The sequence below is a fragment of the Panthera tigris genome, chromosome A3, assembly GCF_018350195.1.
Source record: "Panthera tigris isolate Pti1 chromosome A3, P.tigris_Pti1_mat1.1, whole genome shotgun sequence".
Classification (NCBI taxonomy): Eukaryota; Metazoa; Chordata; class Mammalia; order Carnivora; family Felidae; genus Panthera; species Panthera tigris.
In genome coordinates this window covers 126,423,975-126,438,698 of record NC_056662.1, presented here as the reverse complement: position 1 = coordinate 126,438,698, position 14,724 = coordinate 126,423,975, and positions in this window count along the sequence as shown.

Genomic DNA, 14,724 nt, shown 5'->3' with positions numbered 1-14,724 from the left:
GCCTGGGAAACTGAGTCCACTGTCCCTTGATCAGATGTGAGCAAAGGAAGGATTGGATGATGAGCACAATAATACTTGGAAAGAAAAAAGAGTGAGAGTGATGGGAAGAATTTTAAAAGAATCTGCCTCCATTAGAGGTAACTTACACCAACTCTTTACTCTGAAAATCAGTAGATATAAAGAAAGACTCATCCTGTCTTTATAAGAGATTCTGTAGTTTATCCCCAGTTGTAAAGCTCTTCTTTACAAAAGAATGCCAACTAAATAATGAAGGAACCAACAAGATCAATCAATTGCCATTTTTGCCACATTCAGTGAATGTTAGATTCTGAAAAGATTCATGAGTAAGTATTAAAATCATTCGTTACAATGTTGGGAAACAGAATTTTTACACGGTGCCAAAACATCATACCACAGAACACTTGCTATTTGCAAAAGAGAAAATATTTTTTGACAATGGAGTGATGCTAATATTATGGTAATAACCATATGATAATCACCACCTTAATCAAGTGATCACACTGAACACTACTGGTAATAACAGCACAGCCTGCCTCTGTGCTCCTTGAAATAATGTAAGGTGAAATACAAAACACCGGCTTTGAACTATTATTGCCTAAAATATTTAACCTATATCTTAAAACCTTTAGGCATAACGTCCAATTTACAAGAAATATAGGGAGAGAAGAACAAGTTAATCACCATAAGGAAATAATCAGGTATATCCAGAAAATGAGACATTCAATTAGACAATTACATTCGACAAGAAAAATTAGAACCATGACAAATTGAAAAGGATAGAAGAGACATATCTCAATAAAAAGCACAAACAGTGGATCCTGGTTCAAAAAGTTATTGAATAATGTCATGTATTATTGTTAATTCTTATATGTAAGATAATAGTAGTGTAGCTATATAAAATAATATCTTTAGTGGCTCCTGGGTGGCTCAGTCAGTTAAGCAGCTGACTTCGGCTTAGGTCATGATCTCACTGTTCCCGAGTTTGAGCCCCGCGTTGGGCTCTGTGCTGACAGCTCAGAGCCTGGAGCCTGCTTCAGATTCTGTGTCTCCCTCTCTCTCTGCCCCTCCCCCGCTCACACTCTGTCTCTCTCTCTCAAAAATAAATACACATAAAAAAATTTATAAAATAAAATCTTTATTCTTGGGAGATTATGTTGAAATATATAGGGTGAATCATCATGAAGTCTGCAACTTGATTTCAGATACATGAATATATATGTAAATATGTATGTGCATACAAATATACATCCATACACACATGAAAACATATGTGTATATGTGTTTGAGGCAAATAGTAAATAATTATTGAATATAAGCAGTGGGTATATGACGGTCCATTGTAAATTTTTTTTAGCTTTTCTTTGTCTGAAGCTATCATAGTAAAAATGTGCAAAACCTACAACATGTTAACATTTATAAAGGACAGTGTAATCACTAGCACAAACTTAGATTTTTATAATCATCATAATATTTAAAAAATTTACTAATGAGTAAGCTAAACCTCAGAATGTGAACTTACTTGCCTAAGTTACAGAGTAAACTGCTCTCCTGGCAGAGACATCATCAATGGAAGACCTGCTCTTTCTGTTATCTACACATTAACACATTAAAATACTGCCCTGCAATTAGAAGCTTCCCCTCTTAGGTGGACCTGGGTGGTTCAGTAGGTTAAGTGTCTGACTTTTGGTTTTGGCTCATCAGCTCAGGTCATGACCTCACTGGTAAGTGGGTTCGAGCCCTGCAACCAGCACCTTGCTGACAGTACGGAGCCTGCTTGGGATTCTCTCTCTCTGCCCCTCCTTCACTCACATTAAACATGTGCTCTCTCGCTCTCTCTCTCTCTCTCTCAAAATAAATAAATAAATTAGAAAAAACAATCTTTGAAAAAAAAGCTGCCCCTCCTAGAGACGTCTTGTCCGCTCACATCAGTAAGATTCTTCTGCAGAAAAGAATAACTGCTTCTACATCTCTTTGTTGTACAATCTTAAACTGTTAGTTAAGAGTTTAAATATTAATTTTTTTCTAGGAACTAGTTTGAGGACTATTTCTAGCAATCACACACAAACAATTCATTCTAGTATTCACATGATAACAAATAATCATTCCAGAATTCTTCCCTACCCAAGTGCATAGTCTAGGCTATATTTTTGTATCTTCAGCTTTCTTGTGGATTCCCACTCCTACTAGTTCTCTGTAAATATTGAATGAGCGCCTGAACCAGTATGAGTTGAGGAATGAGTTTGCTAAACCTATTTATTTATTTATTTGCCACCTTATCAGATAGGCAATTATTTGTAATTATCTTTTATTTTGTAATAATTTACTATTTTAATATGCAAGTGAAACCAGTGTTTTCTTTGCTGCTTTGTCTCTTTAAAACCGAAATAATTATATTTGGTAGCTCTTCTCTTTTTAATCATGCCATCTCAAATAATAATTTGATTTTATTAAGCAAATATGTTACTTGATAGATACATACATGAGATGTGAGAAAGCAATTACACATGTATTAAAATGCTTAAATCAGGGTGCCTGGGAGGCTCAATCAGTTAAGCGTCCAACTCTCAATTTTGGCTCCGGTCACGATCTCATGGTTCATGAGTTCAAGCCCCGTGTCAGGCTCTGTACTGACAGCAAGAAGCCTGCTTGGGATTCTCTCTGCCCCTCTCTCTGCCCCTCCCCTGCTCATGCTCTCTCTCTCTCTCTCTAGCTTTTGTTCTCACTCTCTCTCTCAAAATAAATAAAACTTAAAAAAATAAAATGCTTAAGTAGTAACTATCAAACTAGAATTTTTATGCCTTATCATCTTTTTTTACTGAAGTATACTGGAAATACAATATTCTCTTTGTTTAATGTGCATAACATAGCGATTCGACATTTGTATGCATTGCAAACTGATCACCACAATAAATATAATTACCATGTGTTACCATACAAAGGTAATATAATATATTGAGTGTATTCCCTGTGCTATACATTACTAAACTAGAATTTTTATAATAAGCAAAACTATCTTTCAAAAATTAGAATAAAACAAAAAAATGTCTAATTAAAGAAAAAACTAAGTATTACCTCCTAATAGTGTCAACTAAAGGAACTTTTAAAGGATGAGTGAAAATAGTCTCAAAAGGAATGAATATCTGACATTCAACAAAAAAATCATGGTTAAAAAATTATAAATATGTGTATAGTCTAAACAAACACCATATAAAAACATTAAAATAATTCCACTTGAGGTATTAAAAATTCAAAATAAAGCTAAAATACTAAAAAATAATGGGATATCAATTGGGGAGATATGATTGGAGGGAACATTTTAACTTTCTGTTGTTTAAAAGGATTGTAAATTACTGACAAGATGTAGACTTGACTAAGTTAATAATGCATGTTAAAAATGAGGAATAGTTATCAAAAAATAGAAATAACAGAAAAAATGAAATTAGAAAATATTTCATTCAAATAAAAAGCATTCACTAAACACCTAAATAAAAGTTTAAAAAATGATTAGATGAAGTAGAAAATAAATCATTAGAAATACACGTGTTATATACACCCATAAGAATAATAAAACAAATTTAAAGGTACTAAATCTAGTTAAAAGACATAAATTATTAGACCATAAAACATACAGAAATGGAAATGTTGAAAGTAGCCAGACTTCAAAGAATGAAATGTAAAAGTTGATGTAGTATATTAATATTATACAAATATACCATTTGACAAAAAATATTAATAGAATTCAACAGGCTTACTGCAGAATAAAATTTCAGTTCACTGGGAGGATATAAAAACTCTAGATTTTTATGCATAAGATATAGTCTTCAAATATAAAAATCAAAAATCAACAGGACTATAAGAGGAAATTATTAGAGTAGGATATGATAAAATCCTAAATTTGGAATAATTAGCAGAGAAAAACTAAGAATACAGATTTCAATATATTTAACAACATTGACCTAATGGACAAATGTTGAATATTTAACAATACTATACACCAACATTCAAATAACCACAAAGCCTGTAGGAAAATATATATTTAAAGAGAGATAACATTACAAGTAATCAGTCTGTTCTCTGATGAATACATCATTAAACAAAAATAGATAATACAAAGATGACTAGAAAATGTCCCATTTAATTTTTTTACATTATAACTAATTCATGGGTTAAAGAAAATTAAATTATCGAGGTAATTAGAAAGTTTTTTTAGGTTTACTTATTTATTTTTGAGTCAGGGAGTGAGTGCAAATGAGCAGGGGAGAGGCAGAAAGAGAGGGAGAGAATTCCAAGCAGGCTCCGCGCTGTCAGCACAGAGCCCTATGTGGGACTCGATCTCACAAACCATGAGATCATGACCTGAGCTGAAATCAGGAGTTGGTCCCTTAACCAACTGTGCCACCTAGGTGTCCCAAAAAAAATTTTAAACTGAATTACTTTGACTATACATCATGTGAAACCTTGTGGAATGAAACCAAAGCAGTAATTTGAGGACAAATGATAGCTTTAAATTCCTCATGTGAGAAGAGAGTGACTGAATTAATGAGTTAAGAATTCATTTAAAAAATGTAGAAAAGGAACAGCAAAACAAATCCAAAAAAATAAAATGGAAACAATTTGACAGGACCACAATTACTTATTTGCAAGGACTAATGCATTAACAAACTCCTAATAACACAGATGAAGAAACAAAGAAAGGTACAAAAACATTATTATGAGAGAAGAGACATAAATAAGATCCAGAAAATATTTTTAAAAGATAAGGAGGATACTGTGAAGAATTTAGAGACATTCAATGCCAATTAGGAAACATTGGTAGTATAAAATCTCTTCCTTCTGCCCATGAAACTTCTTCATTCCTCCCATATATTTAACACTACCCCCAGCTTTGAGCTACTCATTATCCAACACTATGTTTTGTCTTTAGATCCCTGATTTCTCATTTGGTTTCAGAACACAATGTGAAGTATGGTGGAGAATTTTGTCAGATGTTAACACTGGCATGCTAAGTTCCTGGTTCCGCTTGCAAACACTTCTTAAGGGACAAATTAGCCTCTAAGAATCCTTACAGGAAAGCGTGAGATGATTGATTGTATGTTTCAGAAAGAGCTAAGAAACATATTTCTGGGTGGCTTCTGGGTGGCTCAGGTCATGATCTCATGGTTCGTGAGTTCGAGCTCCACGTGGGGCTCTGTGCAGACAGCTCCGAGCCTGGAGCCTGCTTCGGATTCTGTGTCTCCCTCTCTCTCTCTGTCCCTCCCCAGCTTGCACTATGTCTCCCCCTCTCTCAAAAATAAATAAACATTGGGGCGCCTGGGTGGCTCGGTGGGTTAAGCTCCGACTTTGGCTCAGGTCATGATCTCACGGTCCGTGAGTTCGAGCCCCGCGTCGGGCTCTGTGCTGACCGCTCAGAGCCTGGAGCCTGTTTCAGATTCTGTGTCTCCCTCTCTCTCTCTGTCCCTCCCCTGTTCATGCTCTGTCTCTGTCTCAAAAATAAATAAACGTTTAAAAAAATAAATAAACATTTAGAAAAATTAGAAAAAAAGAGTTGGTTAAGCGTCCAACTCTTGGATTCCACTAAGGTCATGCAAGCCCTGCATTGGGCTCAGTGCTGACAGAGCAGAGCCTGCTTGGGATTGTCTCTCTCCCTCTCTCTCTGCCCCTCCCCCTCCTCTTTCCATATAAATAAATAAACTTAAAAAAAAGATAAGTAGGATGAGACTATACATACTCTTTAGAAACTTTTTTCACATAAATTATCATTTAGAGAAATGTTCATGTTACTAAATTAGGTTTAACTCATTGTATTTGAGCATAAAGTTAACAACTGTATCACAGTTGGGATTGTTTACATGGTCTGTGTACACAGTGTGTTTGTGCATTATGTATATGTATGATTCCTCTGTTATGCTCTTTTATGGCATTCTACACTTCTTCAAGGATCCAACAATCATAGTTTGTATTTGTGCATGGTATCTGGCTGTCGGGTTTCTTTTCTTAATGTCAGTATGGCCAAGGAAAGTAGAATGTTGACAAGATACAGAATTATGTTTGTTTTGGCCACTATTTTATACCTAACTCTTAGAACAGTGCCTGATTCAAGATGCATATTTGAGTATTTCAAAGTAAATTTCTAAAAGTGTAAATGGTAGGTTAAAATATATTATGAACATTTAAGTTGTTAGATATTGTAAAATTGCCTTCTAAAGGGTTTATGCCAAGTTAAAATTTAATAATAGAGAATGAGTGAGTCATATTTTGTTTCTTATAATTTCTTTTCTTTCTCTCTTTCTTTTTTATTTCTTTTATTTCTGTTCATATACTTTTTTTTACCCAATCTAATTCTTCTTGCATGAGGATTAGAATTTGTCCTTTCAAACTATATTTTTTAATTAATTAGCAAAAGTGGTTCATAATATTCTCTTTTCATCTTTTTAATGTCTGTAGGATTTGCACAACTGTTTCCTCATATTGGTAATTTCTGCCTTCTTTTTTTCTCTTATTTTTTTCCTAATTAATCTCGCTTACAGTATATCCATTTTATTGATCTTTTCAAAAAAACATTTTTACTCTTGTTTTTTTTTTTTTCTCTATTTTCTATTCAGTTGATTGGATTCCCTTTTCCTGTGATACAGGATGGAAACTCTTGTTAGGTGATAAGTTGGACAATTGTAGGTCTCATCTTGTTTGTTTTCCTTTTCTCAGGAATAATATTCTTGTACTGTCTGGTGTCCAATATGTAAGAATAATTTTTTTATATATTTTGTCCAGGAATTTAGTTATCAAAGGTAGAAAGATAATCCAGTCCCTGTTAATCCATTATGGGAAGAAGTGGGAATCTTTTGTTTTGCTTTTATTGATTTTTTTCATGTTCATTTATTTATTTGGTGGGGGAAGAGCAGAGAGACAGAATGATAGAGAATTCCAATCTGTGCTATCAGCTCAGAGCCTGATGTGGGGCTCGATCTCACAAAATGTGAGATCATGACCTGAGCTGCAATCAAGAGTAGGATGCTTAACTTACTGAACCACTCAGGCACCCCTGTTTTGCTTTTAATTAAGAAAATCATACTTTTTCTCCTTCTGAGTGCAAATTATATTAATAGGCTTACTAAAGTTGAAATATCTTAGCATTTCTGATATCTTAGTTTTTCAATTTATATGACTTTAAGGACCTGTTAAATAATATTGAAATGAGCTGCCAAATACTATCTTATTTATATATTTGCATCTATATTCAAATTTTATTGTTCTAAACTTTCTTCTTTTGTTAAACCATTTTGTGTAGCAAAGGTCATCCAAGCTCTACTTAATGAAATGAGAAGTTGCTTATCTATTTTTCTGCATGGAGCAAATTTAAGCATATGTTCATGATATTCCATAGCACTCAACCTTAAAAATATCTGGGCTTCATTCATTTTTGAGGGATATGTTTTTTTGACAAACACTGCAATTTTTTAAAAACCAGGATATTACTGGTTTTGTATCACTTCTTGGGTTAATTTAGTTTATATTTTCCTAAAAAAAACATTGATTTTATCCACATTTCCAGCATAGTGGGGTATCATACAAAAATTCTAATACTTTTTACTCCCTAACTCTAAGTTCACTGTCTTTCTCATTTTTTTTTTTTTTTGTGGTGTGTGTGTTTATTATATTTTTGAGAGGGGGGGGGGGACAGAGTGTCAATGCGAGAAGGGCAGAAAGAAAGGGAGACACAGAATTCAAAGCAGGTTCCAGGCTCTGAACTGTCAGAACAAAGCCCTACCTACAAAGGGCTCAAACTCAGGGACCATGAGATCATGACCTGAGCCGAAGTCTGAAGCTTAACCAACTAAGCCACCCAGGTTCCCCTGCTTTTCTCATTCTTGATTCTGTTATTTGTATTTTCTTTTTTCTTTCTAGACTAGACAATTTTTAGTTACTTTAGTGGCCTTATCAAATAATTAGCTTTGATTTTACTGAGAAAATCTATTTTTCTTATACCTTATTTGTTATTTTACTTTTACTCATTTCTTTCTACATTTTTAGTTTTTGTTGCTACTTTCCTTTTCATTCTGCACAGTATCTGAATGCTTTGAATTTTTTTGTTAACTGGATAAAAGCACTTAAGTATGTAAATTTCTTCTGAGTACTGCCTTGGCCACAGCATGAATTCTTTAAATGAATTCTGTTTGTTAGGAAACCCTAATAAAAATATTTAACACAACAGTATAATTCAAATGACAACATAAACAAATCTGTTCATTTTCTGATGGCTCAGTTCAGCACTTCCTTCCTATCATCTGCATTTCTGCTGTGTACCAGGTACAGATATTGACTCAACAACAAAAAAAAAAAAAAAAAAAAAGAAAAAGAAAAAAAGAAAAGTTATCATAATAGATCATTACCCACAGGGCTTTCTTATACTACTAGTTACCCTAGATCCTATATCTGATCCCTACTTCCTTCCTGCAGTCTTTCATTTCTGATTTGACATTAGACTAACTTTCACATGCTACCTACTCAGATGTGGAGCCTTCATTTGAGCTATATTATGGCAGTAGATCTTTGGCCTGCTTCTAATATCTTCTATGCTGGGGTGTCTGGGTGGTTCAGTTGGTTAAGCATATGACACTTGGTTTTGGCTCAGGTCATGATCTCACAGTTTCGTGGGTTAGAGCCCCACATTGAAGTCTAAACTGATAGCACTGAGCCTGCTTGGGATTCTCTCCCTCCCAGTCTTCCCCTCCCCCTGCTCACACTGTCTCAGTATCTCTCAAAATAAATAAATAAACTTTAAACAAAATAAAATAAAATATGCTAAATGAAATAAGTCATAGAGAGAAAGACAGATACCATATGGTTTCACTCTTATGTGGATCCTGAGAAACTTAACAGAAGACCATGGGAAAGGGGAAGGAAAAAAAAAAAGAGGTTAGAGTGAGAGGGAGCCAAAACATAAGAGACTCTTAAAACCTGAGAACAAACTGAGGGTTGATGGGAGGTGGGAGGGAGGGGAGGGTGGGTGTTGGGTACTGAGGAGGGCACCTATTGGAATGAGCACTGGGTGTTGTATGGAAACCAATTTGACAATAAATTTCATATTTAAATAAATAAATAAACATTGAAAAAAATAAAATAAAATAAAATAAAATAAAATAAAATAAAATAAAATAAAATAAAATAAAATAAAATTTTGTGTGCTGCTCCTATCTTCACTGCAGAGTATACAGTCTTGCTTTTGGCGCACACACGCATGCACACACACACTGACTGCACATTTAACTAAAGTTTGCTAAGAGCTAGACCTCAAAGCCTACCAGAGGCTGTTTCTATAAACATCTTCTTATGCTAAAGTTATAGCGCTTGCACAGCTGAACCTAACTCATTAAAGCCCTCCTCCACTCCATATCTCCTTCTTGTGTAACATAGGAACACATTCCAAAAGTTCTGCTACATTTTGATTGAGTCTCTCTAATCTCTTCCAGGTTTGCACTATAAAAATGTCATTCTTGCCGTAGAATCTCATTTACTGCTCTTTTTTCTACTTATTTTCTTTCTTTTAAATGTTCACAAATTATTAAAATATTACCTTACTAGTAAATGTTATTTGAAAACATATTTTTAACGAACACATATTTGTAATGGATGACTGTACTCTTAATAAATAATTCTTTGTGTTGTTTACATATTCCTTTTCATTTCCATGTAGCTTCATTTTTTGTATATATCTCTGAATGTACTGTGAAATATATTACTAGAGGTAAAGATTATAGGTTAAATAATATGGATATTTTAAGGCTTGATTCATACTACTACATATTTTCATTTAAATGTTATAATACAGCAACAACAATTATATATGTTATATTCCTCTTATTTCACTTTAAAAATTATTGATCTCTTTTTTGCTTCTTCTATTAAATAAGTGAAAGTAGTATCATTCCATTTAAACTTGCATCTGTAACAATTAATAATTTTGTAAGTATTTTCTAATGTTTTATTTATTTTTGAGAGAGACAGAGACAGAGCTCAAGTGGGGGAGGGTCAGAGAGAGAGGGAGACACAGAATCCAAAGCAGGCTCCAGGGCTCTGAGCTGTCAGCACAGAGCTTGACAGGGGGCTCAAACTCACTAACCCTGAGAACATGACCTGAGCTAAAGTCAGATGCTTAACCAACTGAGCCACCCAGGTGCCCCAATAATTTTGTAAGTTTTTAATTGTGCTTGTTATCAACTTGTATTTCTCCTTCAGCAAATTTTTTGGCATACTATTTTTTTTTTAATTTTAGTTCCTATTAGTTTGTGAGACTGCTCCATGAAGAAAACATATCAACTTATATTTTATGTGATACAAATATTGTAATAGTTTTAAATTTTAATGTAGTCAAACACATCAGCTTCAGCCTTCAAAAATTTTCTTATTCTTTATATGCTTATAAAGTCCATGTTCCTTGCAAGATAAATTAATAATCATGTATATATTTTACAGCTTATAATTTCACTTTTTAAAACACTGTACACATCTGAAATTAATTTTGGTGCCTTATAAAGTTTAATAATTTATGGAGAATTTCCCTCCTAAGTCGAACTCTCTTAATACAATATGTTGAAAACTTTTCATAATACAGTCACCTAGAAAAAAATATTTATGTAGATTTGGTCATATTTCCAAATATATACCTGAAGAATGGATAACTGGATACTTTTATGGATTCCCACTGATAGCTTTACTCTTATTTTCCAAAGCTCAATATTCCATAAAATGAGGAATACTTGATTCTCAATGTCTTTTTTCTATATTAAGAATTCAAAAAATAAGAGAAATTTATAGGACATCTCTTCTATTCTCAAATTCCAACCCCCCAAAAAACCATCTAGAAATGAGAATTTGAATAAGTAGTGGTTGAATTCTCAGTCTCCATTTCCCACTTAAAAGTCTTGTATTTAATAGATTTTGAATGCATAATCCCCCAAGTAGAGTTATAATAGCCATGATGGGTTTATGAACTTAGCTTCTCTGTGACTTGAATCGTAGACAAACTTTTGTCTCTTAGAAATAGAGACTAATAGCAATGAACCCATCATATTCCTCATGTCACTCCACCCAAACCTTCCCCCGTGCCATCTTCAGAGCAGCAGCACACTATCTTATAAGGTCAAGACACTGTTGCAAATGGCAAGATTTCATTCTTTGTTCATTGAGTAATATTCCATTGTGTGTGTGTGTGTGTGTGTGTGTGTGTGTGTGTACCCCACATCTTTATCAATTCATTAGTCGATGGACATTTGAGTTCTTTCCATAATTTGGCTATTGTTGATAGTGCTGCTATATAAACATTGGGGTGCATGTGCACCTTCGAATCAGCCTTTCTGTATCCTTCGGATAAATACCTAGTAGTAAAATTGCTGGGTCGTAAGGTAGTTTATTTTCAACTTTTTGGGAACTTCCATACTGTTTTCCAGAATGGCTGCACCAGTTTGCATTCCCACAAACAGTACAAAAGTGTTCCCCTTTCTCCTCATCCTCACCAACATCTGTTGTTTCCTGAGTTGTTAATTTTAGCCATTCAGACGGGTGGATGGAACTAAAGTGTATTATGCTAAGTGAAAGAAGTCAATTAGAGAAAGACAAATATATGATATCACTCATATGTGGAATTTAAGAAAAAAAAACAATGCATATAGGGGAAAGGGAGAAAAAATAAAATAAGATGAAAACAGAGAGAGGCAAACTATAAGAGGCTCTTAACTATAAAGAACAAACTGAGAGTTTATGGACAGGAGGTGGGTAAGGGGATTGGCTAAATGGGTGATGGGCATTAGAGAGGGCATTTGTTGCAATGAGCACTGGGTGTTATATGTAAGTGATGAATCACTAAATTCTACTCCTGAAACCAATGCTATCAATACTATACTATATGTTAACTGATTTGAATCTAAATAAAAATATAAGATCACGAAACTGTTTTGATACAACCAGAAGTAAGCAAGTAAGCCTCCCTCTCAGCCTCACTAGCAGTGAGCTCTCACCAGTAGACTGAAGAAAAAGAGGTATCATTTATTGATTGGAATAACTGTAGTTGCTTTGAGGTACATATTTTGAGTTTTTCAGATGCAAAATACAAGGCACAGGCAACGAAATTGCAAAAGATCACATGGACACTAAAGGGAAGAGCTGAGCTTCAACCTACTCTTTTTAGATTAAATTCCCTGTTTTTCTTCTAATCCAAATTTCCATTCTTAGACTGATTGTGGGGATCGACTAGATGAAGACAGTTTATATAAAAACTCAATGGCCTTCTAAAGGATTATTTTATATTCCACAGAAAGGATAGCCCTAAATACAATTGCATTTTACCACTGGTTTTGCAAGTCTATCTTGCACTCTCATGATATGTTAAGGCAAATGCATATGTATGTTCCTGAGTTTCTAAATAATTATGTAAAGGATAGTTCAAACTGAGTTCACATTATTTGACAATAAACGAAAATCCAGACTCCTTAGGATGTCAGTTACATAGTCTGATATTGGCATCCTAGAGAAGTCTGATAGAAGTCTGATATTGGCATTCTTATGAAGGCTGGATGGAAATTTGACCATTTTTTGTCAAATGCCTTCATATTTCATTCCGGTTCTGCCATCATTGTCAAAGCCTTATGGTATCTGCATGCACTAAGCCTGGTTATTTTGTAGACTGTTGAGTTGTTTAGTCAGTTGCCAAGTTTCATGGAACAAATTACATTCTTCATACTCCCTAAAGGGATGAAGCATCAGAATTCACATTGATATCATCTCTGCTCTGCTATCCAGAAATGCTAGTCTTATGAGGCAGCATTTCCAACCAACATTATGTAGCTGACACCACACTGAAGAGAAGCAAAAGTACTCTAGGCCATTGTAATTGCAGGCATGCCCAAGGGAAAAAAATGGTAGCCATTGACTACTCCTGTTGCCAGCACATATTAAAATCAGGAGAAGGAAGACTGGTTAGGTTGGCCAGAGTCAAGACTCCCAAATATGAAATGAAGTTATATATCTGGACCTTCATCCCTATATTCTATCTCCTCACTGCTTTTATCCTAAACCATAAACCCAGACTCTGATATGATAACTTAATCTCAATTCTAGATTATGTTCTTTGCTGCTAGTAAGGTTCAACCTTATCTGGTTCTGACTATGGACTCTACGGTAGACTAATCTCCTTACCCTACAAACCAATTATATTATACCTACCATAAAAGTATGTACCATAAAAGTTAATCAGAATGCTATTTTGCTTCCAACAGAATCACTTATAAACAATAAAATAACACAAAGATTGATTTGATCAATATTTTGAGTTAGAATGAGCTGTCAGAGAGCTCCACACAGCTTTCCATCTTGTCATTTTCATTAATCTTAAGGTAGATAAATCATATTAACTAAATATGTTGTTCTAAATTGGATGGTATTAGAAACTAGGGAGAAAGGACACAAAGAAGGTAATTGTAAATTGCTGGGTAGCAGTGGTAAACAAAACACACAAGATTCATCTCAAAAAAGGAAAATCTCCTAGAAGAAAGTTTATATGTTTATTTTGGCTGCACTTTATTTCTTTTTTCTTTTCTTTTCTTTATTTAAATTCAAGTTAGTTAACATACAGTCTAGTCTTGGTTTCAGGAGTAGAACCCAGTGATTCATCACTTATGTATAACACCCAGTCTCACCCCAGTAAGTGCCCTCTTAATGCCCATCACCCATTTAGCCTACTCCCCTCCCACCTCCCCTCCAGCAACCCTCAGTTTGTTCTCTGATTTTAAGAGTCTCTTACAGCTTGTCTCCCTTTCTGTTTTTATCTTATTTTCCCTTCCCTTCCCCTGTGTTCATCTGTTGTGTTTCTTAAATTCCACATGTGAGTGGATAGGATATTTGCTGCACTTTAAAGATAAATAACACAAATATAGAAGACCTAGAAACTGACACTTGCAAATATACAATCTGTACAGATCACAAAAGGGAAGCTACAACTTGGAAGGGAAAAGCTCATCTAAGTCCATTAAATCCATCAAATGATGCTGGTGTGAACATTCAAGTAGCTGTGTTAGATATACTTTTCTTGCTCAAGTTCACTACTCTGGGCACTAGGAAACAGTGTCTCACCTTACCAGTTATTATCTGCATGACTTTGGGCAAGGTACACAAATTCCCTAAGTGGCAAATGCCTTATCTGCACAATGAGGATAATAATAATTTCTACTTGGTGGAATTGTTTAAGAATTAGATTTAAAAATGCACATAAAAAGCCTGAGAAAGTACATGTTATTTAGTAGGTGTTTGATACATGTTCACAATTTTTAAAATTTGTTGTTGTTGTTGTTTTCATTTTTCACTGGTCCTCACAGATTGTACATGGTGCTGCTTTAAGGTGAAAAAAAATATTTAAAATGATAAATGTATAAGCAAAATAAGGTCTAAATCTGTCAATCCAGGTCTAAAACTATAAATTTAATTAGCAGGAAGGAGTGAAGAGACCATGTCATAGGCAAAGAGGACTAGAAAGATAAGTTTGAATATCTGACCTCTAAAAGTTTACAGTCTAGAGAAAAATACAACTAAGTGTAAAGAGATGCACTGATTTCAACCACAGAGACACATGTTAAGTATTAAGACACATGTTAACTCCAAATGAAAATATCACTAAATCTGTATTGAGGAATTAGAAAAGCCTTCAGAGAGGAAATG